Source organism: Bufo gargarizans, chromosome 3 (assembly GCF_014858855.1).
Source record: "Bufo gargarizans isolate SCDJY-AF-19 chromosome 3, ASM1485885v1, whole genome shotgun sequence".
In the NCBI taxonomy this organism is placed as follows: Eukaryota; Metazoa; Chordata; class Amphibia; order Anura; family Bufonidae; genus Bufo; species Bufo gargarizans.
Window position 1 is genome coordinate 112,025,303 of NC_058082.1, and position 22,221 is coordinate 112,047,523.

The 22,221-nt window shown below is 45.9% G+C and overlaps 1 protein-coding gene across 3 annotated transcripts in view; it reads left to right on the top strand.

The window, feature by feature from the left end:
- The first annotated feature begins 2,776 nt into the window (after positions 1–2,776).
- ARHGAP9 (Rho GTPase activating protein 9) overlaps positions 2,777–22,221 on the top strand; it is a 156,434-nt gene continuing 136,989 nt past the window's right edge. For all 3 annotated transcript variants that reach the window (XM_044287084.1, XM_044287083.1, XM_044287085.1), the window contains exon 1: positions 2,777–2,925. The gene's annotated coding sequence lies outside the window, so the exon portion shown is untranslated. The remainder of the gene's footprint in view (positions 2,926–22,221) is intronic.

The following is a 22,221-nucleotide window of genomic DNA, read 5'->3' on the forward strand; positions in this document are numbered from 1 at the left end:
ACACAGCGCACTGAATGCAGGCAGGCTATTATAGCTAAATTATAAAGTACATGGAAGATATATGATATTGGACTGTAGTATTCAGGGGAAATTGCTGTGTTGGCACTTTGTGAGAAAAAAGTGGGTTTTGGGTTGCAGTTTGGGCACTCTGTCTGTAAAAGGTTCTCCATCACTGCACTAGGCCAATCAGTTTTAGTTTAGTGTCTGTAGGAGGCAGACACGACCTGCTGTCCTCCTGCAGGTCTTGCTGCAATTTTTTTTATTTTTACTTTTTTCTTTATTTTTTTCCTTCACTTTACAGGTTGTATCCTGCAGCAGGGTGTCTTCATTGTGGATCTCCACTTTAGTAGCACCACCTGCTGGCACGTACCTCGCCGGTCACCCAGTCCCCCATTACTGCATCCACAGTGAAGTACCGGTAATCCCAGTCTTGTGCGAGTTTACCAACGGGGTGATCCTGTGGCGCCCGAAAACGACGGATGGTGAGTATGCTCCCTAAATTGGTTAGGGACTCCTTCCCTCCCATCCATCATATATTCTATTTTTCCTTTGATACTTTGGCTATTATTCTCCTCATGTAGTCAAGTCCTGTGGACCCTACTTGAGCCTCTGACTGGGTTATCTTGCTTGTAGTCCCTGCTCCAATGACCCTTAGACCATCTATCTGGCCTCCTCCCTCTGGAGAAGCTATCCATGGCATCTCTACCCACATATACAGGTGAAACTCGAAAAATTTGAATATCGTGCAAAAGTTCATTTATTTCAGTATGAGGACTCCCCTGCATAACGGAAACGGGACGGATCCGTTTTGCAGCCCATAGACTTCAAATATGACGGAATGAATAACGGAATGCCTCTAAAAGTTATGCATTCCGTCATAGAATTGCGTCATGGTCGGTGGTAACGGAATCCATAACACAATTCACCTTTTACCACCAAACGAAATATGAACGAATTTCAAAATATAAAATTCGCTCATCTCTAGTTGGGATCTGCCCCATGGTTGCATAGTGAGAAGTGTTGCACCCCTATTTCTGAATGTTTAGGCTTCAGAGAAAGTGCAGTTTCAGGAATATTGATTCAGACACTTGTAAGATCTGTGGAAATTGCACTTCTGTACCGAGTCCATGCATGCTGAGAACTGTCACTGATTCTTCAGTAAAGAACTATTCTACTGCAAAACTGCCTCATCACTGCCTCCACTGCTGTAGAGGACTCTGCCATGCATCTCACAATTCATCACTGTCAAGGGCACCCCAAACCTCCATCAGTCATGAGGAACCCCAGAACCAGGCAGTGCCCTAAAGGGAAGAAAGGTGCACTCGTCCCATCACTGCACGGCCTGGGAAGCGTCTGTGTGCACTACTACTTCTATTCTCCACATTGCCCCTGTGGCTTTCTGCACATAGGGTCTAGCTGGCTGTTGGTCGCTTTCAATTATCTGCTATGAAGCACTCACATATATCAAGTGGCTTAACTGCAACTACAAATAAAGCTAGTTTATACATGTGAATTTAGGTAGAGATTTCAGTTACTGTACATGAGGAAAATATTGGTGAATGCTTGCTTCTCACACTTTAATTCCATAGGTCCTAACTGCCCCAGATCCAGCGGACCTGTCCCAGGCAGTCTGCTGAATGTCCCACTATACACTGGGCTGGGTGTATAGTGGGACAATTAAATGGGTCTGCAATTCCGTTCCACAAAATACGGAACAGAATTGCGGACGGGTGAATGGACCCTTACTTGTTAATACATTCCTGCTCTCCTCCAGAACAACAGCAGCAGCATGGCATGTAGGACAGGGGTCGTCACTGCTGTCTGGAGAATATCACTAGGTAAGGGAGGAGCACAGAGGACCATGCTTGGTTCAGGCTCAGTGAGAGACCTGTGTGCGGCAGTATAGGGGCAGAGGGATGAAAGAGCAGCAATCATGGAGCATGCAGAGGTCAGGAGCAATGTGAGTGAGCCAGCCTCTTCTCCCTATGTTTATAACTTAAAGGGATCGTCACATGAAAAATTATCACAAACCAACGGGTGTGAACCCACTGTGCCACGTGTCCTACCTCCTCTAAGGGCATTGTCTAAGTGAGCCCCTCATTCTTCACAGTATCCCTGATGGTGGGGAAAGACTTTCCAGAGGGGAACACCAGGTCGCTACCTCTTGAGGAGGATTGGCACACAAGGCAGCTGGTCCAGGCAGAGGAGGTACCTGACAAGGTACCAGAGGTACAGATGTAGTCAGCAGGCCGAGTCGCAACCAGGAGCAACTGTGCAGGACCGAAGGATGAGGCAGAGCAATAGGTCATAACTGCTGTGTGGGTGCATTAAGGAGGCATAACTATTGTTAAGAGGCACTAAGGGATCAAGACTACTGTATGGGGCACTAAAGAGTCATAACTATGTTATGGAGGCACAGAAGGGGCATAAGTACTGTGTGAAGACCCAAGGAAGACTGGATGGGATTGGGAGTATATAGATAAGCATTAAATTAGAGGGATGGCTTAGTGTAAGAAAAGAATGTCGGTGTGCTAAGCGCACTGCTGCCATTGTTCCTCCCTGGGCTTTTCAAAAGTTGGGAGGCATGGTAATACCGCTGTGCACTTCATAATATGGGGCCTGTAACAAAGCCTTGCAGGATGCAGGTGAAATATAGAGGGGTGTGGATGATGTACTGGAAACCAAAGAAGCAAAGAGACAGTGTTACAGACAGGAAGTGGTGATGATTGTCACTTCACAGAACACTATCGCTTGTACACAGAGCGTGTTCTTTCCCCTTTGTGCCTGGTGGTGAGATCTGTGGGAACAGCCAGAGGCACACAGCACAGCCACCCTGCTTGATACTTCATGAGAAATTATTAATCCAGACCTAACATGAGGAGCATCTGCTGAAAAGTAATATCTCCTCTCTGCCGGGTTTACTTGGTAAGTTACATGATACTAGAAAACCAGGGTGGGTGTTAGAGTGTAAGACTTCAGTCGATAGAGGATCTGCTCCTTTGTACATATAAAAAATGTTGGTTTTTTGGACACTACTTTTAGTGGATGAAGATGTCTTCTAGAGGTTTTTTGGACACTACTGTTAGTGGATGATGGATTTCAGACAGTAATGTTAATATTGAGCTCTTATTCATGGTCCTCTGAGGAAATCTTTCTTGTTCATGATCTGCTGACATTTACCGGTGAGTATCAAGGTTCTTGAGGTTGTACTTTTTTGTCAAAACCTGACAACTCTTGTATTGAGTTTTAAAAGGTTCATAAACTGGAGATCATTAAGGAGAGATTTACATTGTTGCGTCATTTTAATGTAATAGACGGATAATGATGTGTACATATGTGTGTTCGAGCTGTTGTCAGATTGATAGGATTGTACCGTCCTCCGATAACGCAGAGATACCTGACCGGTCTGATGTAGGACATGTCACCATGTATGGACAGTTTTAGGTATAGTTATTTAGAGAGTGGACTTTGAACAAATCTGTCCCCTTCTGCAACCAGTTCCTCATTAATATCGAGAGCTTGAAGGCAGTATCATTAGTTATGGAAAATTAATAATTACAATTAAAAAGCTGTTTTGTAACTCATTGCCAACCATGATTAGGCATTTAGCATATCGCTGGTGTAACACTGAAAGGGTTAATGTCAGCTCTCCATTTTCTCATAGCATTTAACAATGCCCCCTCTCTTTGTAAGGGTTTATGCTGGAGGTTGGTGTGACACTGCCATCCACGTTGATGAGGTATACTATGTGTATGATACATTACCATACAGTATGAGGCAGAGTACATCTGCAGAGACAGGCTCGGACTGGCCCACAGGGGAACAGGTGAATCCCCCGGTGGGCCCCTGAGCAAGGTTGGGCCCCTAGTCTCCCACTCCCTGCACACGTAACACATGGCACAATAGGCTGACTGCACTACATATAGATAGGCAGGGGACATCATTTCAACCAGCCTATGTTCATATAAAAACCAGGCAGATTATTATTGTAGATGGTTCCAATGGCTGAGACAGGCTGGCCAGCATCCCCTTTCACCAAAGGACCTGCCTTCTTGAAGTCACTGAAGGGACCCCCATAATCTTCAGTGTCTTGCTGCTGCTGCCCTTGTGTATTTGCATGTAGCTGTACATTGGGCCCCCCAGAATAAATTTCCTTGGTAGGCCCTAGGCATCCCAGTGCAACACTGTGCAGAGGGGTCATATAAAGATAAAGGGGATCAATGCCACCTTACAAAGTAAATAATGCTGATTCCTACTGTATATTAGGTTTTCTTTGAGGGACAGAGCTAATTAATTTTACATCTCCATTGGTCCCTGTTGGAAAGCAAGGGGCCCATATACTGTTTTTACAAATGGACCCTATGTTGTCTGCCTATGAAGCAAGGAGTAATTACTGTAGTAGTAAACGGTGACGAGAGTAAGACCTAAATAAAGTCATTGTTAAATGGCCTGATGATTGTGTAACCTATTTTGTTTCTGTTCATGTATACTGCAAATACAGCAGTAATATCAGGGTGTTCACTCTCATGGTTCCCTGCTTCACTGGTGCTTATAATGTACAGACCGTAACTACCACACATACATGTACAAAAATGACCTACAAATATATTTTTGGATTGTGAGAGGAAACTGGGAACATAGAAATACCTCATTAATGGTGACCTTGTTGGCCAGTGGACCATTGCTGCTGAACTGCAAATTAACAGTGCTAACCATTGTGTTCCATATGAGTTATAATATAGTGCTAAATTCTTGTATTCTTGCCTTAAAATTTGAACTCTGCAGGTAACAATATGTACACTGATAAGGAGAAGGTCACGTAGGTAGTCAGCTGATGGACAGTTGTTATAAAGTGCAATTATAAAGTCCCATTGAAGACATTTATCAAATGTAACACAAAGGAGAAGCTCTTGTTTCATGTTGTGGGCAACTCCATCATCAAGTGATCACTAGGTTTGTTAAATCTCCTATATACTGTAGGTCTCCTAATATTCATTCTGGTGCTTTAAGTAAAAGGTTAGGCTTGATTTGGTCATTAAAGAGGTTGGCCCACGAACAGCATTTATCATGTCTCCACCGAGTTGGTGATAAATTTATGATCTGGGGGTTGATCTTCTGGAAATCCTACTGTTCATGAGAACAGTGATCCCAAAGTCTCCCATTGAATGGAGTGGTCACACATGCACACCACCTCTCCATTCACTGTCTATGGGCTGGTGGAGGTAGCCAAGCACTGTACTCGGCTATCTCTGTCAACCCTGTAGACATTGAATGGAGCCTTGGAGTGCATTTGTGACCACTGCTGCGTTCACATAGGGGGACCTCCCATTCTCACGATTTGTTGGAGTCTCAGTGATCACACCTTTCTCATCTATCCTGTGGACTGGTGTTATTCGTGGAGGAAACCCTCTTAAAGTGAGTTCTCTTTAGTGACAAACAGATATTGATCAGTGTAGCAGATACTGTGGAGCTCTTGCAAGTTGTGATATATCTTGAATACCATCTTAACTGAAAAAAGTACCGTACTTCTAGCCACAACGATCTTAGTCTTTTTCCAATGCCATAAAGCATTTAAAACCGCATATGTACATGTTAGTCTACTCATGTGGTAATCTACATATAACTAATAGCGATTTAAATTTTCCCCAACCAGTGCTTTCGGAGCTACCAGAGCCCATAGACAAAAGTGCTGATCTAAGACCTTATTTGCACATTTGTATCTGTTTTTAATCCATAAAAACACTGTCCATGTATCATCTATTTTTGGTCTGTTTGTCCATTTTTTACATCCGTGTGTGATCTGTTTTTCATGTCCGTGAATAAAATGTTGGCCCATTTTGGCTCATCCTACTTTGTACAATGTCTCCAAGCAAATTGAACACGGATTGCATCCGTGTGCAGTCTGTGACTTGACTAAGGCCTCCTGCACACTAACGTGTGGGCCCAGTGGCCGTGCTGTGTCCCGCAAAATGCGGGCCGCAATGCACGAACACCGACCGTGGGGCAGCGGATCAAGGACCCATTCACTTTAATGGGTCCGCGATCCGCCCGTTCTGAAAAAAGAAAGGACATGTTCTATCTCCGTAGTGCTTCCGTAGGGTTCCATTCCGTGCTTCCGTTCCGCACCATTCCGCATCTCCGGATTTGCGGACCCATTGATGTGAATGGGTCGGCATTCGTGATGCGAAATGCACACGGAACGATGCCCGTGTATTGCGGATCCACAAATGCGGTCCGCAATACGGCAACGGGACACCTACGGGCGTGTGCAGGAGGCCTAAGCATGTTTGGTCCAGAAATTTCCCCAAAAGTAATGTACCACGGACCACTGAAAAAAAAAGACATGAGACTACATCTGTTGGATACAATGGATCCATGATTCACTGATGTGGGAGTAAGGCCTAATTTTGAACACCCTCTCGTGAGATAGCAGTTGTATGCACAGAAGGATCCCTGCTAGGCTACTTTCACACTTGCGTTTTTCTTTTCCGGCATTGAGTTCCGTCCTAGGGGTTCTATACCGTCATATCCCCATGCATTCTGAATGGAGAGAAATCCGTTCAGGATGCATCAGGATGTCTTCAGTTTAGTCATTTTGACTGATCAGGCAAAAGATAAAACCGCAGCATGCTACGGTTTTATCTCCGGCCAAAAAAACGGAACACTTGCCTGAACGCCAGGAATGTATTAGTGCCGGTACCTGCATTAAAAAAATGAGAAAAAAAAATGTAAATGGATCAGTTTGTCTGTATGATCAGTCTTACAAATGCCATCAGTTGGCATACATTTTGCCAGATCCAGCAGGCAGTTCCGGTGACAGAACTGCTTTCCAGATCACTCTGCTGCAAGTGTGAAAGTAGCCTAAGGCTGAGTTTACACGGGCGAGATTTCCGCGCAGGTGCAATGCGTGAGGTGAACGCATTGCACCCGCACTGAATCTGGACCTATTCATTTCTATGGGGCTGTGCACATGAGCGGTGATTTTCACGCATCACTTATGCATTGCGTGAAAATCGCAGCATGCTCTATATTGTGCGTTTATCACGCAACGCAGGCCCCTTAGAAGTGAATAGGGCTGAGTGAAAATCGCAAGCATCCGCAATCAAGTGCGGATGCGGTGCGATTTTCACGTATGGTTGCTAAGATGACAGTCTATTCACTGTATTATTTTCCCTTATAACATGGTTATAAGGGAAAATAATAGCATTCTTTAATACAGAATGCTTAGAAGGTGGTCAATTGAGGGTTAAAAAATAATTACCTCACCTTCTCTTGATCGCGTAGTTCCCGGTCTCTTCTTACTTCTTTAATCATGAGCTGCCGGCTAAAGGACCTGTGGTGACGTCATATTACATGGTTTAGCCGGCAGCTCATGATTAAAGAAGTAAGAAGAGACCGGCAGCTACGCGATCAAGAGGAGAAGGTGAGTTAATTATTTTTTAACCCTCAATTGATCACCTACTAAGCATTCTGTATTCAGAATGCTATTATTTTCCCTTATAACCATGTTATAAGGGAAAATAATAACATCTACACAACACCGAACCCAAACCTGAACTTCTGTGAAGAAGTTCGGGTCTGGGTACCACAGTCAGTTTTTTATCACACGCGTGCAAAACGCATTGCACCCGCACAATAAAAACTGAACAGCGGAACGCAATCGCAGTCAAAACTGACTGCAATTGGGTACCTACTCGCGCGGGTGAACTCACGCTCGTGTGAACTCAGCCTAAGGCTTTCTGTGGGCAACCAAATACATAAGCTTCAAAAAACTAAGGGTACAACCAAATAGCGCGGTCGTGTTGAGGTTGTGACACAGCTGTGCGGCGGTTGAGTACCACTGCAGTCGTATGGGCCACAGCTCCCTCTAATTAAACTAATGAGGCCGCACTGTTCAGTGGGTCTGTATTGTATATAAGGTGATGCATGGCCATTAACAATGCAGTCTTCTTCAGCCTAGTTGGCCACACTGTACTCGACCACAGCATAGACGCGTCCGAAGACCGTGCAGTGTGGTCATACGCTGTAGATGGCGCGCACTTAGGCTGCTAGACTTGCATGAGATTTATCACAGGGGCTGAGGCTGGATGATGAATTTGATGCAGGGATAAACACCAACTTTAGGCCGAATGCACATGGCCGTGTTCCACGGCCGTGAGAGGTCCGTGGTATGCCGGCCTGGATTGCTGCTGACAGCAGGAGCGCACGGCGTCATTGGTTGCTATGATGCCGTGCGCAACATACTGCCGCTGCACTACAGTAATACACTCGTATAGATCATACAAGTGTATTACTGTAGTGCAGCCACGGCATGAAGCGCACGGCGTCATAGCAACCAATGACGCCGTGCGCTCCTACTGTCAGCAGCAATCCAGTCCGGCATACCACGGACCGCTCACGGCCGCGTGCATTCGGCCTTATGATGACAACTATTGGCCGGCTTGCTTGGAGACTGAATCTTATGCCAGAATTGTGGTGCAATTATGGAGCAAAATGTTGCAACTTAAGCCACACCCCTTACCCACAAAACCCCACCCCCTTTTTGGGCAAGACCAAAAAAAGTTGTAAAAACTCTAGTTGCACCAATTTTCAGATTTTGCAATCACATTGGTAAATCTGGGCCAGTGCCTTCCAGGTGTGTCCACAGACAGCAGTAATGGTGCGGCACAATACTACACCATTGCTGCACCACCAAAACGACGGAAAGAATTTATTGGCATGCACTTTTTGATCTGGTTTTCTAGCTGTTGAGTTCTCTAAACTGTGGCCACTGGTCTGTTTTATGGTGTGGTAATGATACGGCTTTTTCTACTGCTGCTTGTGAAGGCGTTATGACTGTGTGCTCCCACAAAGCTGAATACATCACAGATATAGGCGTCCGGCTACTGTCCCTTTAACACTTCCTCCTAGTTATCATGTGGAATATGTGTGTGTAAGGTGGCACGTAGTACTCTGAATACCGCGTGGAAAGAAAACAATAAAGAGAACCAGGTTGAATAATATCTGTACATTCCTATTATTTTATACAATTTAGGGCTCATGCACACAAACTTATTTTCATATTTGTGGGTCGGAATCGGACCCATTCACTTCAATGGGGCCGCAAAAGATGAGGACAGCACTCCGTCTGTTCGGCGGCATCCGCAAAGATAAAGACATGTCCTATGCTTGTCTGCCTTATAGAGAGGGATAGGAGAGTTCTCTTATGGTCCAGACGTTTTGTTCCACAAAATGTGGAACGCACACGTTCGGCGGTATCCGCAATTTGTAGACCGCAAAACAGGCTACAATTGTGTGCATGAGCCATTACTGTTAGGGTACAGCCACATGGAGCGGCTGCGCTGCAGTTGTGATGCAGTCGCCTTTTGCAGCCAAACGAACCACAGCAGCATCTTATTAACTAATCAGAACTACGTTGTTTATTTGGTGTTCATTGTTAATGACGGCTCCGTTTTGCATGTCACTGTGCGGCCATTAACAATGAAGACTGAATAAACGATGCTGCTGCTGTGGGTCGCACAGTACTCAGCTGCCAGGTGGTCGTACACCTATAAAGATTGTGTCATGGTGTGTTTAGGGAAAAACTGATGGTTTTGCATGCAAGTTTAATCCGTTTTGTCTGTGATTGCGTTCAGTGTTTCAGTTTTTTCCGCGCGGATGCAATCAATTTTTTTGGGGAAAAAATGAAGAATAACTGTCTACATCTCCTTGCAACCATCAGTGAAAAACACATTACATACGGATGCCTTCCGTTTTTCATGCAAGCCCCATTCCCTACTACTCAGCCGTGAAAAACACGCAGTATAGAACATGGGTCAGCAACCTCCAGCTGTTGTGAAACTACAACTCCCAGCATGCTCCATACACTTCTATGAGAGTTCCTAGAATAGTGAAGGTATGCATGCCAGGAGTTGTAGTTTTACAACAGCTGGAGTGCCGAAGTTTGATGATCCCTGATGTAGAACATGCTGGGGCACATTTAGGCCTCTTTCACACGGGCGAGATTTCCGCGCAGGTGCAATGCGTGAGGTGAACACGTTGCACCCGCACTGAATCCGGACCCATTCATTTCTATGGGGCTGTGCACATGAGCAGTGATTTTCACGCATCAAGGTCCTTTTCTCCCAGGTCCTAAAAGAATAAGAAAGAAGAGAAGCCGGGCTGCGCAAACAAGTGGACGAGTTGAGTTAAATTTATATATTTTTTTTTAACCCCTCCATCCCTAATTTACTTAGCATTCTGTATTAAGAATGCTATTATTTTCCCTTATAACCATGTTATAAGGGAAAATATTAAAATCTACAGAACACCTAACCCAAACCCAAACTTCAGTGAAGAAGTCCGGGTTTAGGTCTGGGTAGCACATTCAAAATGCACTGCACTCGCAACGCAATCACATACAATACTCACCCAACTCGCAGGCAAAATCGCACGATTTTCCCGCGATGCACCCGCATCCTATCCGGCCCTCATACGTGATGCCCGTGTGAAAGAGCCCTTAGGCCTCTTTCACACGGGCGTCATGTTTTTTGCCCGGATAAGAGGCGGGTGCGTTGCGGGAAAATGCGCGATTTTTCCGCGCGAGTGCAAAACATTGTCATGCGTTTTGCACTCGCGTGAGAAAAATCGTGCATGTTTGGTACCCAAACCCGAACTTCTTCACAGAAGTTCGGGCTTGGGATTGATGTTCTGAAGATTGTATTATTTTCCCTTATAACATGGTTATAAGGGAAAATAATAGCATTCTGAATACAGAATGCATAGTATAATAGTGCTGAAAGGGTTAAAAAAAATAAAAAAGTTAACTCACCTTATCCTCTTGTTCGCGTAGTTCGTTCCCGGTCTGTTCTTTGCTAGCTGTGGGCTTGGGCTGAATGACCTGTGGTGACGTCAGAGCACATGCTCCAATCACATGGTCCATCACCATGGTCATCAAAGGTCCTTTAGCCCAAGCCCACAGCTAGCAAAGAACAGACCGGGAACGAACTACGCGAACAAGAGGATAAGGTGAGTTAACTTTTTTATTTTTTTAACCCTTCCAGCACTATTATACTATGCATTCTGTAGTCAGAATGCTATTATTTTCCCTTATAACCATGTTATAAGGGAAAATAATACAGTGAATAGACTGTCACCTAGAACCCATGCGTGAAAATCGCACCGCATCCGCACTTGCTTGCGGATGCTTGCGATTTTCACGCAACTCCATTCACTTCTATGGGGCCTGCGTTGCGTGTATTATCTCACCGCAACGCACAAAGAGGAGCATGCTGCGATTTTCACGCAACGCATAAGTGATGCGTGAAAATCACCGCTCATGTGAACAGCCCCATAGAAATGAATGGGTCAGGATTCAGTGCGGGTGCAATGCGTTCAACTCACGCATCGCACCCGCGCGGAATACTCGCTCGTGTGAAAGGGGCCTTAGAGTTTGCTCACACCCTACTCTGCACATATTTGTAAAGGCTGTATGGATCCATATAGTGCCGTGCAGTCATCCTCCTCCTAAGGGGTCATGCAAATGAACGTGTGCTGGCCGGGCTAATTGCGGTCTACAATTCACCGGCACCGACCGTGTGCCCACCATCTGCAGACATGGACCCATTCACTTGAATGGGGTACGCAATCCGCATCCGACGGTCCGTACTGCAAAAATGTAGTATATGCACTACTTTTTGTGGTGCGGGCCCGTGCTGTGGACCGGTAATTGCGGTCTTACTGTGTGTCCACCGTCTGCAGACATGGACCCATTCACTTGAATGGGGTCCGCAATCCCCCTCCGACTGTACTACTTTTTTGCGGTGCTCCGTAGTGCTTCGGATACGTGCCTCCATTCCACACCGCACCCAAGTGAATGGGTCTACATCCGTAATACAGTGTGCACACAGCCGGTGCCCGTATATTGCAGACCCGCTGTTTGCTGCCCACAATACTGGTACGACAGGGCAGCGGCTGTGTGCATGAGCCCTAACTATATCATTGTTTTTAATTTATTGCAGTTTAGTAAATCTGCTTTGCAGGAAAAAGTCCGTCTCAGTGACTCACTTCATACAACCAGGAAATCATATGCCTCAATAGGAAAGTACAAAAAGACTCTTCATTATGCGTAAATGTCTGTGAAGAGAAGTAACGTCATGTGACAAATTATTTTTCTTTATAAAATTGCATGGGGAATATCAGGATTTTTTTTATGGTCAATGTTAAAACTACTAACACAGTATTAACCCACGCTTCCACTATGAAAGTTCCCTGATCCGGTCATAAACCAATTCTGTTTAATGATGACTAGGGATGAGCGAATCGACTTCGGATGAAACATCCGAAGTCGATTCGCACAAAACTTTGTTTGAATACTGTACGGAGCGAGAGCTCCGTACAGTATTAGAATGTTTTGGCTCGGATGAGCCAAAGTTGTTACTTCGTGAAGTTTCGCGAGACTTCGGGCAATAATTCAAAAAAATTAATTTCTACTGTTAAAAAGCTTTTCCCGAGTAGAAATGTATTTTTGAAGTTATTACCCGAAGTCTCGCGAGATCTCACAAAGTAATAACTTCGGCTCATCTGAGACAATACATTCTAATACTGTACGGAGCGCTTCCTCAGAAGTTTTATGCAAATCAACTTCGGATGTTTCATCCCAAGTCGATTCGCTCATCCCTAATGATGACCATAGTCTTCTAGAAGTTATGGCGTCGGGTGTAGGGTGTAGGTAGTAGAGATGTCGCAAACATAAAATTTTCCATTCGCGAACGGCAAATGCGAATTTCTGCAAATGTTCGCGAACGGGCGAACCGCCATTGACTTAAATAGGCAGGCGAATTTTAAAACCCATAGGGACTCTTTCTAGCCACAGTAGTGATGGAAAAGTTGTTTCAAGGGGACTAACACCTGGACTGTGGCATGCCGGAGGGGGATCCATGGCAAAACTTACATAGTTGAAAATTACATAGTTGACGCAGAGTTGGATTTTAATCCATAAAGGGCATAAATCACCTAACAATCCCCAATTTTTTTTTTTTAACAATGTGGTTTAAAACATCCAGTGTGTGTATACGATCAGGTATGATGTTGTATCGATCAGGTAGTGTAAGGGTTACGCCCGCTTCACAGACATTGACAGACCAAACTCCCCTTTTAATGCACCTCAAACAGTCCATTTGCGCAACCGCAAACTTCCCATTTGCACAAGGTTGGATACCAAGCTAGCCATGTCCCATTGATGTCATTGAAGGTTTCTTCCTCCACCCAGCCACGTACAACACGAAGGGTCCCCGAAAGGTGAATTGAATTGATTTTTCGAACGGGGAGATGGTTAAAAAAACGCTGGCTCCCTCCCCTTTGTTTGAATCCACGGTCACTGCGTCTGCGCCGTGCAATTTACTGTCACACCCGATCTGAGTGGTATTTTCTGTAGTACTATTCTCATCAGTTTAATCCCTGTGGATTGCCTTTTGTGAAAAAAAATTTAGGCCGGGTACCTTCGACTGCCTTCACAGTGACAGACCAAACTCTGATACACCAAACTGAATTGATTTTAGGACCCGGGAGATGGAAAAAGCAGCTTGGTCGGTCCTCTTACTCCCAAGTTGGGGCACTGCGCGTGCACGGAGCAATGTGTTGTGAGTGGTGTCTTAACTAGTACTATTCCTATCATTATTAAATTGTCTGCATTATTTCTTATAAACTATTAAGAGAATTTATTATGATTTTTTTTATTTTATGTATTAAAAACCCATACAACTTAAAAAAAAAAAATAATGTTTTTTCTATGAAAAATTATCCAGCCGATCGCTTTTAGTCTGATCATAATGAAGCAACGGCCTTATCTGGGGTGTGGCAACATTGCCAACACACTCATAGAGGTGATGATCGCTTCATTGTGATACGCAAGAAGGTACCGATCACGAAGGGAAATTGACACATGTATGTGCCTTTTTTTTGGTTTTGTTTTTGCAGCCACAATGCAGCACTAGAGGCCAGAAAAATTAGGCATGTACAGATGCCTGAAAAATTTGGTATTGTTGCAGCCGCTGCTGTAGCAGTGGCCGGAAAAATTGATGTTTTCCAGGCAGAAAGGTGACTAAAACATTGCGGCTTGAACCCTAGTTGGTGGCGGAGAATTCACGGAAGTCATCAGGTATGCAGACATTAAATACAGCAGCATGGGGACCATTTTGAGGCAAAGGCATGTCATCAGGCCTTTTGTTAGTCAAACGTATCCCCCACTGTCAGTCCCTTCGGGATCCATTCCTCATTCATCTTAATGAAGGTGAGGTAATCAACACTTTTTTGACCGAGGCAACTTCTTTTGTCAGTGACAATGCCTCCTGCTGCACTGAAGGTCCTTTCTGACAGGACACTTGAAGTGGGGCAGGCCAGAAGTTCTATCGCAAACTGGGATAGTTCAGGCCACAGGTCAAGCCTGCACACCCAGTAGTAAAGGAGTTCATCGCTCCTCAGAGAGTCGATATCTGCAGTTAAGGCGAGGTAGTCTGCTACCTGTCGGTCGAGTCGTTCTCTAAGGCTGGATCCCGAAGGGCTGTGGCGATGTGTAGGACTGAAAAAGCTCTGCATGTCCTCTATCAACAACACATCTGTAAAGCGTCCTGTCCTTGCCGCCGTGGTCGTGGTAGGAGGAGGATTACTTTCACCTCTTCCCCTGTTAGATTCCCGTTGTGCTGTGACATCCCCCTTATAAGCTGTGTAAAGCATATTTTTTAGTTTGGTTTAGAACTGCTGCATCCTTTCTGACTTTCAGTAATTTGGTAACATTTCCGCCACTTTCTGCTTATACCGGGGGTCTAGTAGCGTGGCCAACCAGTACAGGTCGTTCTCCTTCATCCTTTTTATATGAGGGTCCCTCAACAGACATGACAGCATGAAAGACCCCATTTGCACAAGGTTGGATGCCGAGCTACTCATTTCCCGTTCCTCGTCTTCACTGATGTCATTGACGGTCTGTTCTTCCCCCCAGCCACGTACAACACCACGGGTCCCAGATAGGTCACAACAACGAGCACCCTGGGATGCCTGCTGTGGTTGGTCTTCCTCCTCCTCAAAGCCACATTCCTCCTCTGACTCCTCTTCCTCATACTCTTCTTCCAGCGTTGCCGCAGGCCCGGCAAGCGATGATGACAAGGCTGTTTCTGGTGGTGATGGTGACCACAACTCTTCCTCTTCACTCTCATCTACAGCCTGATCCAGCACTCTTCGCAGGGCACGCTCCAGGAAGAAAACAAATGGGATGAGGTCGCTGTTGGTGCCTTCGGTGCGACTGACTAGGTTTGTCACCTCCTCAAAACGACGCATGAGCCTACAGGCATTGCGCATGAGCGTCCAGTAACGTGGCAAAAAATTCCCAGCTCCGCAGAGGCTGTCCTAGCACCCCGGTCATACAAATACTCGTTGATGGCTTTTTCTGGAGCAGGCAGTCGAACATTAGGAGTGTTGAATTCCAACGTGTCGGGCTGTCGCAAATCAAGTGCCTCACTGGCATGTTGTTTCGGCGCTGAATGTCTGAAAAGTGCGCCATGGCCGTGTAGGAATGCCTGAAATGGCCACACACCTTCCTGGCCTGCTTGAGGACGTCCTGTAAGCCTGGGTACTTAGACACAAAGTGTTGTACGATGAGATTCAACACATGTGCCATGCACGGCACATGTGACAACTTGCCCAAATTCAATGCCGCCAACAAATTGCTTCCATTGTCACACACCACTTTGCTGATCTCCAGTTGGTGCGGGGTCAGCCACTGATCCACCTGTGCGTTCAGGGCGGACAGGAGTGCTGGTCCGGTGTGGCTCTCTGCTTTCAGGCAAGTCAACCCCAAGGCAGCGTGACACTGTCGTATCCGGGATGTGGAATAGCCCCTGGGGAGCTGGGGGGATTCAGTTGATGTGCAGCCAGATGCCGCAGCAGAAGAGGACTCAGCCGAGGAGGTTATGGAAGAGCATGGAGTAGGAGGAGTAGAGGAGGTGGCAGTAGGCCTGCCTGCAAGTCGTGGCGGTGTCACCAACTCCGCTGCAGAACCACGCATTCCATGCTTGGCAGCTGTCAGCAGGTTGACCCAATGCGCAGTGTAGGTGATATACCTGCCCTGACCGTGCTTTGCAGACCAGGTATCAGTGGTCAGATGGACCCTTGCCCCTATACTGTATGCCAGAGATGCCATGACTTCCTTTTCAATCACTGAGTAGAGGTTTGGGATTGCCTTTTTTGAAAAAAAATTTGTCCGGGTACCTTCCACTGTGGTGTCCCAATAGCGACAAATTTTTTGAAGGCCTCAGACTCCACCAGCTGGTATGGTAAAAGCTGGCGGGCTAAGAGTTCCGTCAAGCCAGCTGTCAGACGCCGGGCAAGGGGGTGACTCTGTGACATTGGCTTCTTACGCTCAAACATTTCCTTTACAGACACCTGACTGTGGGCAGATGAGATGGAACTGCTCAAGGTGAGAGGCGGAGTGGCGGGTGGTTGAGAGGGGGCAAGGAGGACAGCAGTGGTTGACATGGCTGAAGATGCTGGACCAGGAGGAGGATGGTGGCTTTGAGCTTGTGTGCTGCTTCTACTCGTCATCGTGTGTTGATCCCATAGGCGTTTGTGATGTGCGATCATGTGCCTTCGCAAAGCAGTTGTACCTAGGTGGGTGTTGGATTTCCCACGACTCCGTTTCTTTTGGCACAGGTTGCAAATGGCATCACTGTTGTCAGAGGCAGACACACAAAAAAAATGCCACACTGCTGAGCTTTGCAATGACGGCATTCTGGTGGTGGCAACAGCATGCGTTGATTGGCGTGCTGTCTGGCTGACCCCGGGTGCCGATACATGCTGTCTGACTGTGCCACTAGCTCCTTGCGACGACCTCCCCCTGCTTCCAACTCGTCTCCTCCTTCTCTCTGTCTCCCCTTCTGAACTTTCCCCCTCTTCTTCTTCTCTTCGAGCAGGCACCCACTTGGCATCCACGGACACATTGTCATTATCAACCACTTCACTTGTATCTGATACCTCAGCAAAGGAAGCAGCAGCGGGTACAACATCATCATCATCATCACACTGTACGTCCATGTGTGTAATGCTGCCTGACTGAGACATATTCCTGTTATCTACATCCTCTGGCAATAATGGTTGCGCATCACTAATTTCATCCAACTGATGTGTAAATAACTCCTCTGAGGGATCAAGTGAAGCGGCTGTGGTGGCTGTGGTGGTAGTGGTGGTGGTGGTGGCGGCGGGCGGGAGAGTGGTAACTTGAGAGCAGGTGACCAAAGGGCCTGACACACACTGGCTTGCAACTGTGATTATATCACAGAAAAATATTAAATACATTTTTTTTTATCTGCAAGGTATTTGAGTGAGTGACACCCTGTAACGGTATGAGTGGAAGCCTAGCCACTAGCCAGTGGCCACAATACAGTCTGTGTGGGCCTGACACACACGGGCTTGCAAATGTGATTATATCACTGAAAAAGATTAAATATCATTTTTTTATTTGCAAGTTATTTGAGTGAATGACACCCTGTAACTCTATGAGTGGAGGCCTAGCCACTAGCCAGTGGCCACAATACAGTCTGTGTGGGCCTGACACACACGGGCTTGCAAATGTGATTATATCACAGAAACATTTTAAATAGATTTTTTTTTATCTGCAAGGTATTTGAGTGAGTGACACCCTGTAACGGTATGAGTGAAGACCTAGACACTAGCCAGTGGCCACAATACAGTCTGTGTGGGCCTGACACACACTGGCTTGCAACTGTGATTATATCACTGAAAAATATTAAATATAAAAATTTTTATTTGCAAGGTATTTGAGTGAATGACACCCTGTAACGGTATGAGTGGAGGCCTAGCCTATGAATGGTGTGCACACAGTGCTGTCTGTGACTGAGCCTGCAGCCTCTTACACACGGGCAGCCAGGCAACTGCAATATATATATATATATATATACACTACAGACCAAAAGTTTGGACACACCTTCTCATTCAAAGAGTTTTCTTTATTTTCGTGACTATGAAAATTGAAGATTCACACTGAAGGCATCAAAACTATGAGTTAACACATGTGGAATTATATACATAACAAAAAAGTGTGAAACAACTGAAAATATGTCACATTCTAGGTTCTTCAAAGCAGCCACCTTTTGCTTTGATTACTGCTTTGCACACTCTTGGCATTCTCTTGATGAGCTTCAAGAGGTAGTCACCTGAAATGGTTTTCACTTCACAGGTGTGCGCTGTCAGGTTTAATAAGTGGGATTTCTTGCCTTATAAATGGGGTTGGGACCATCAGTTGCGTTGTGGAGAAGTCAGGTGGATACACAGCTGATAGTCCTACTGAATAGACTGTTAGAATTTGTATTATGGCAAGAAAAAAGCAGCTAAGTAAAGAAAAACGAGTGGCTATCATTACTTTAAGAAATGAAGGTCAGTCCGAAAAATTGGGAAAACTTTGAAAGTGTCCCCATATGCAGTCACAAAAACCATCAAGCGCTACAAAGAAACTGGCTCACATGCGGACCGGCCCAGGAAAGGAAGATCAAGAGTCACCTCTGCTGCGGAGGATAAGTTCTTCCGAGTAACCAGCCTCAGAAATCGCAGGTTAACAGCAGCTCAGATTAGAGACCAAGTCAATGCCACACAGAGTTCTAGCAGCAGACACATCTCTAGAACAACTGTTAAGAGGAGACTGTGTGAATCAGGCCTTCATGGTAGAATATCTGCTAGGAAACCACTGCTAAGGACAGGCAACAAGCAGAAGAGACTTGTTTGGGCTAAAGAACACAAGGAATGGACATTAGACCAGTGGAAATCTGTGCTTTGGTCTGATGAGTCCAAATTTGAGATCTTTGGTTCCAACCACCGTGTCTTTGTGCGGCGCAGAAAAAGGTGAACGGATGGACTCTACATGCCTGGTTCCCACCGTGAAGCATGGAGGAGGAGGTGTGATGTGTGGGGGTGCTTTGCTGGTGACACTGTTGGGGATTTATTCAAAATTGAAGGCATACTGAACCAGCATGGCTACCACAGCATCTTGCAGCGGCATGCTATTCCATCCGGTTTGCGTTTAGTTGGACCATCATTTTTTTTTCAACAGGACAATGACCCCAAACACACCTCCAGGCTGTGTAAGGGCTATTTGACCATGAAGGAGAGTGATGGGGTGCTGCGCCAGATGACCTGGCCTCCACAGTCACCGGACCTGAACCCAAAAAAGATGGTTTGGGGTGAGCTGGACTGCAGAGTGAAGGCAAAAGGGCCAACAAGTGCTAAGCAGCTCTTGAAACTCCTTCAAGACTGTTGGAAGACCATTTCAGGTGACTACCTCTTGAAGCTCATCAAGGGAATGCCAAGAGTGTGCAAAGCAATAATCAAAGCAAAAGGTGGCTACTTTGAAGAACCTAGAATATGACATATTTTCTGTTGTTTCACACTTTTTTGTTATGTATATAATTCCACATGTGTTAATTCATAGTTTTGATGCCTTCAGTGTGAATCTACAATTTTCATAGTCATGAAAATAAAGAAAACTCTTTGGATGAGAAGGTGTGTCCAAACTTTTGGTCTGTACTGTATATATATATAAAAAATGAAAAAAAGCAGACTGATGTACCAGCCCTGAAAAGGGCTTTTTGGGGTGCTGTCAGGACGCTGTCCTCACAGCAGATGAGTCTGTGGACACAGAACACTGCCCTAGCTAACGCTTTCCCTATTGAATCAGCAGCAGCAGCACTGTCCCTCCTCTCACTGAGAATGCAGCTTCCGAATGAATCTAAAATGGATGCTGTCCAGGAGGTGGGAGAGTCTGCGAGGGAGGGTCTGCTGCTGATTGGCTGGAATGTGTCTGCTGACTGTGAGGTACAGGGTTTAAAGTTTACTCAATGATGATGTATAGGGGTCGGACCGAACATTGCATATGTTCGCCCGCCGCGGCGAACGCGAACAAGCTATGTTCGCCGGCGAATAGTTCGGGACATCACTAGTAGGTAGAATCTCTTCAGCATCAGTGATAAAACATGTAGTCTGGGGCTACACAGCGATATTGGCTGCAACACCCGTCACGTGACCAAAGTGAATCAGTACAGCCATTGAATTAAAGTATAACTGTCATATATATTTTTTTTGGAGTATTGGATTGTGGTGATTAATATCTCCTTGGTGGTCCTATTTCAACTTTTCACTGTGTACTCAATTACCCCTTAATTCCACAGTTTTGTTCCCTGTACTGCCTACTTTTACCTGTGCTTAAAATCGGGTTGCTATGCATGGTCCGTCTATTTGTTGAAGGACGGAGGCACAGAAGCACGCAGCCTGCAAGGTCAGATTACTGACAGCCAGGGACTGTAAGTAAATGATTAAAGCCAGGTCCTCCCCAGCAGCTGATAACAGTGCCTGGGCTGTGTGGACTTCTCCCTGTCCCTGCACTTGGCAGACCCTCCCTCACTCAGCAGAGCTGGAGGATGCAGAGTCGAAGCAGCGCAGACCAGGGAAGGGAGATCTACCGTCTGCTCAGTGTATAAATGAAAGCAACGTGTGGTAAGAGGACCCCTTTGTGCTGCAGGAGATTAACCCTTTAGGGGGAGGGCTCTGGTTGCTGACACTTTTGGGGGGCTATTGTTACTGGCTAGTGAGGGCAGGCAGGATTAGCCTCAGGGTGAGGGCAGTGGCGGCCATCTTAACTGAATAGTGAAATTGCAGTTTTATGCAGACTGGTTGCTAAGGGCTGAATCTTATTAAATATGGGGTAAGTCAGTCTAATAGTAACTGATTCTGGAATATCATGTTATTAGTAACTACATATATGAAAATTGAAATTAGGGTCTAAGTGTGACAGTCATCCTTTAAATTAAACTGTGACCGCGACCTCAGAATCGCAAAAAATCCTGTAGTGTTGGAACCTGTGGCCGTGTGATGGGGCCGTGTCACGTAAAGATAAAACAAGAAAATTCTTATTTTGTTATCATTATTAGTATCATTATTAACACTTTAGTGACCAGCCTGTTCTGCACCTTATTGACCAAGCAATTTTTTTTTATTTCGCACTCCAAGCTGAAGTCTATGTACGGGAACGCGCGACAAGACGCCCCAAAGAAGCTCATGTACTTCTTGGGGCGTCAGGTGAGAACCATTCCCATAGGGAATCATTGGTTCTTGCCGGTTGAGCGTTTTACAGCGCGTAGGAACGCGCTGTAAAACGCTCAGGTCTGAACCCAGCCTCATAGGCATACAGAAGGCAGACCAGGGGGCCTTCACTGGACCACTGGCTGCCAAAATCAGACATTGGCAACCCGCAATCTCATTTGCAGTGGTGCCAATGGTTGTCAGAGGGAGACCCCTTCCTATGAAACCACTTAGATGCTGTGTTCGTTATTCACTGCTGCATCGAAGGGGTTAAAAGTATGAGATTGGTGCTTCTGCCGATCTGGAACATTAGAGCAGGAGCCCGGCTGCCATAAGAGAGCCAAGCTCCTTCTCTGCTGCAGTGGAGATAAGTGCAGCACATGAGTGCAGGCTGCTGCAAAAAGGTGTATTGGTGGTCAATAAGGGATAAAAAGGCCCCCCTCCCCCCCCCCCTCAGACATTTAAATTCAGACAAAGCTTGCCCGGGTCTCGCAAGCTTGTTCAGCTGTTTGCATACTGTACATCCAGTGCACTTCATCCAGCCACCAATAGCCTCACTGTACAGTTGTTCTTCCGATAGGGAATGATCCTACAAGGGCGACACCCATGTATCATACATTTATGGCATATACTGTGGATATGCCATCGATGTTTATAGTGGGAGAAACCCTAGTGGGGTTCTCGTCAACAAGACGCCAGTGAGGAGAACTAAGGGGTCATGTTGCCACAATGAATGCTGTAGCTTTTGTTTTTTATTTTTAAAATACATTGCGCCATACATACGACTATGGCAGTGCTTGGTACTGCAGATCATTTCTATTCACTTGAGTAGGAGGAGCTGAAGTACTCGGCACAGCTGCCCACATATTGAGCTATTTAACTGCCAGGTAACTGTGCTTGTGGGCATCTTCATTCTGCTGATTGGTGGGCTTCCCATGGGTGGACCTCCACTAATCAATACTTATCTCATGAATTACAGAAGCATCTCGCTGTGCCATGCTTTCTCCATATCTCCCATTCACTTCTATGGGAGTAATGAAAACGGCGTAGCACAGCCTGCTCAGTGTAACTCTGACCACTGCATGAAGCAGGTATTCTGATCTCAGC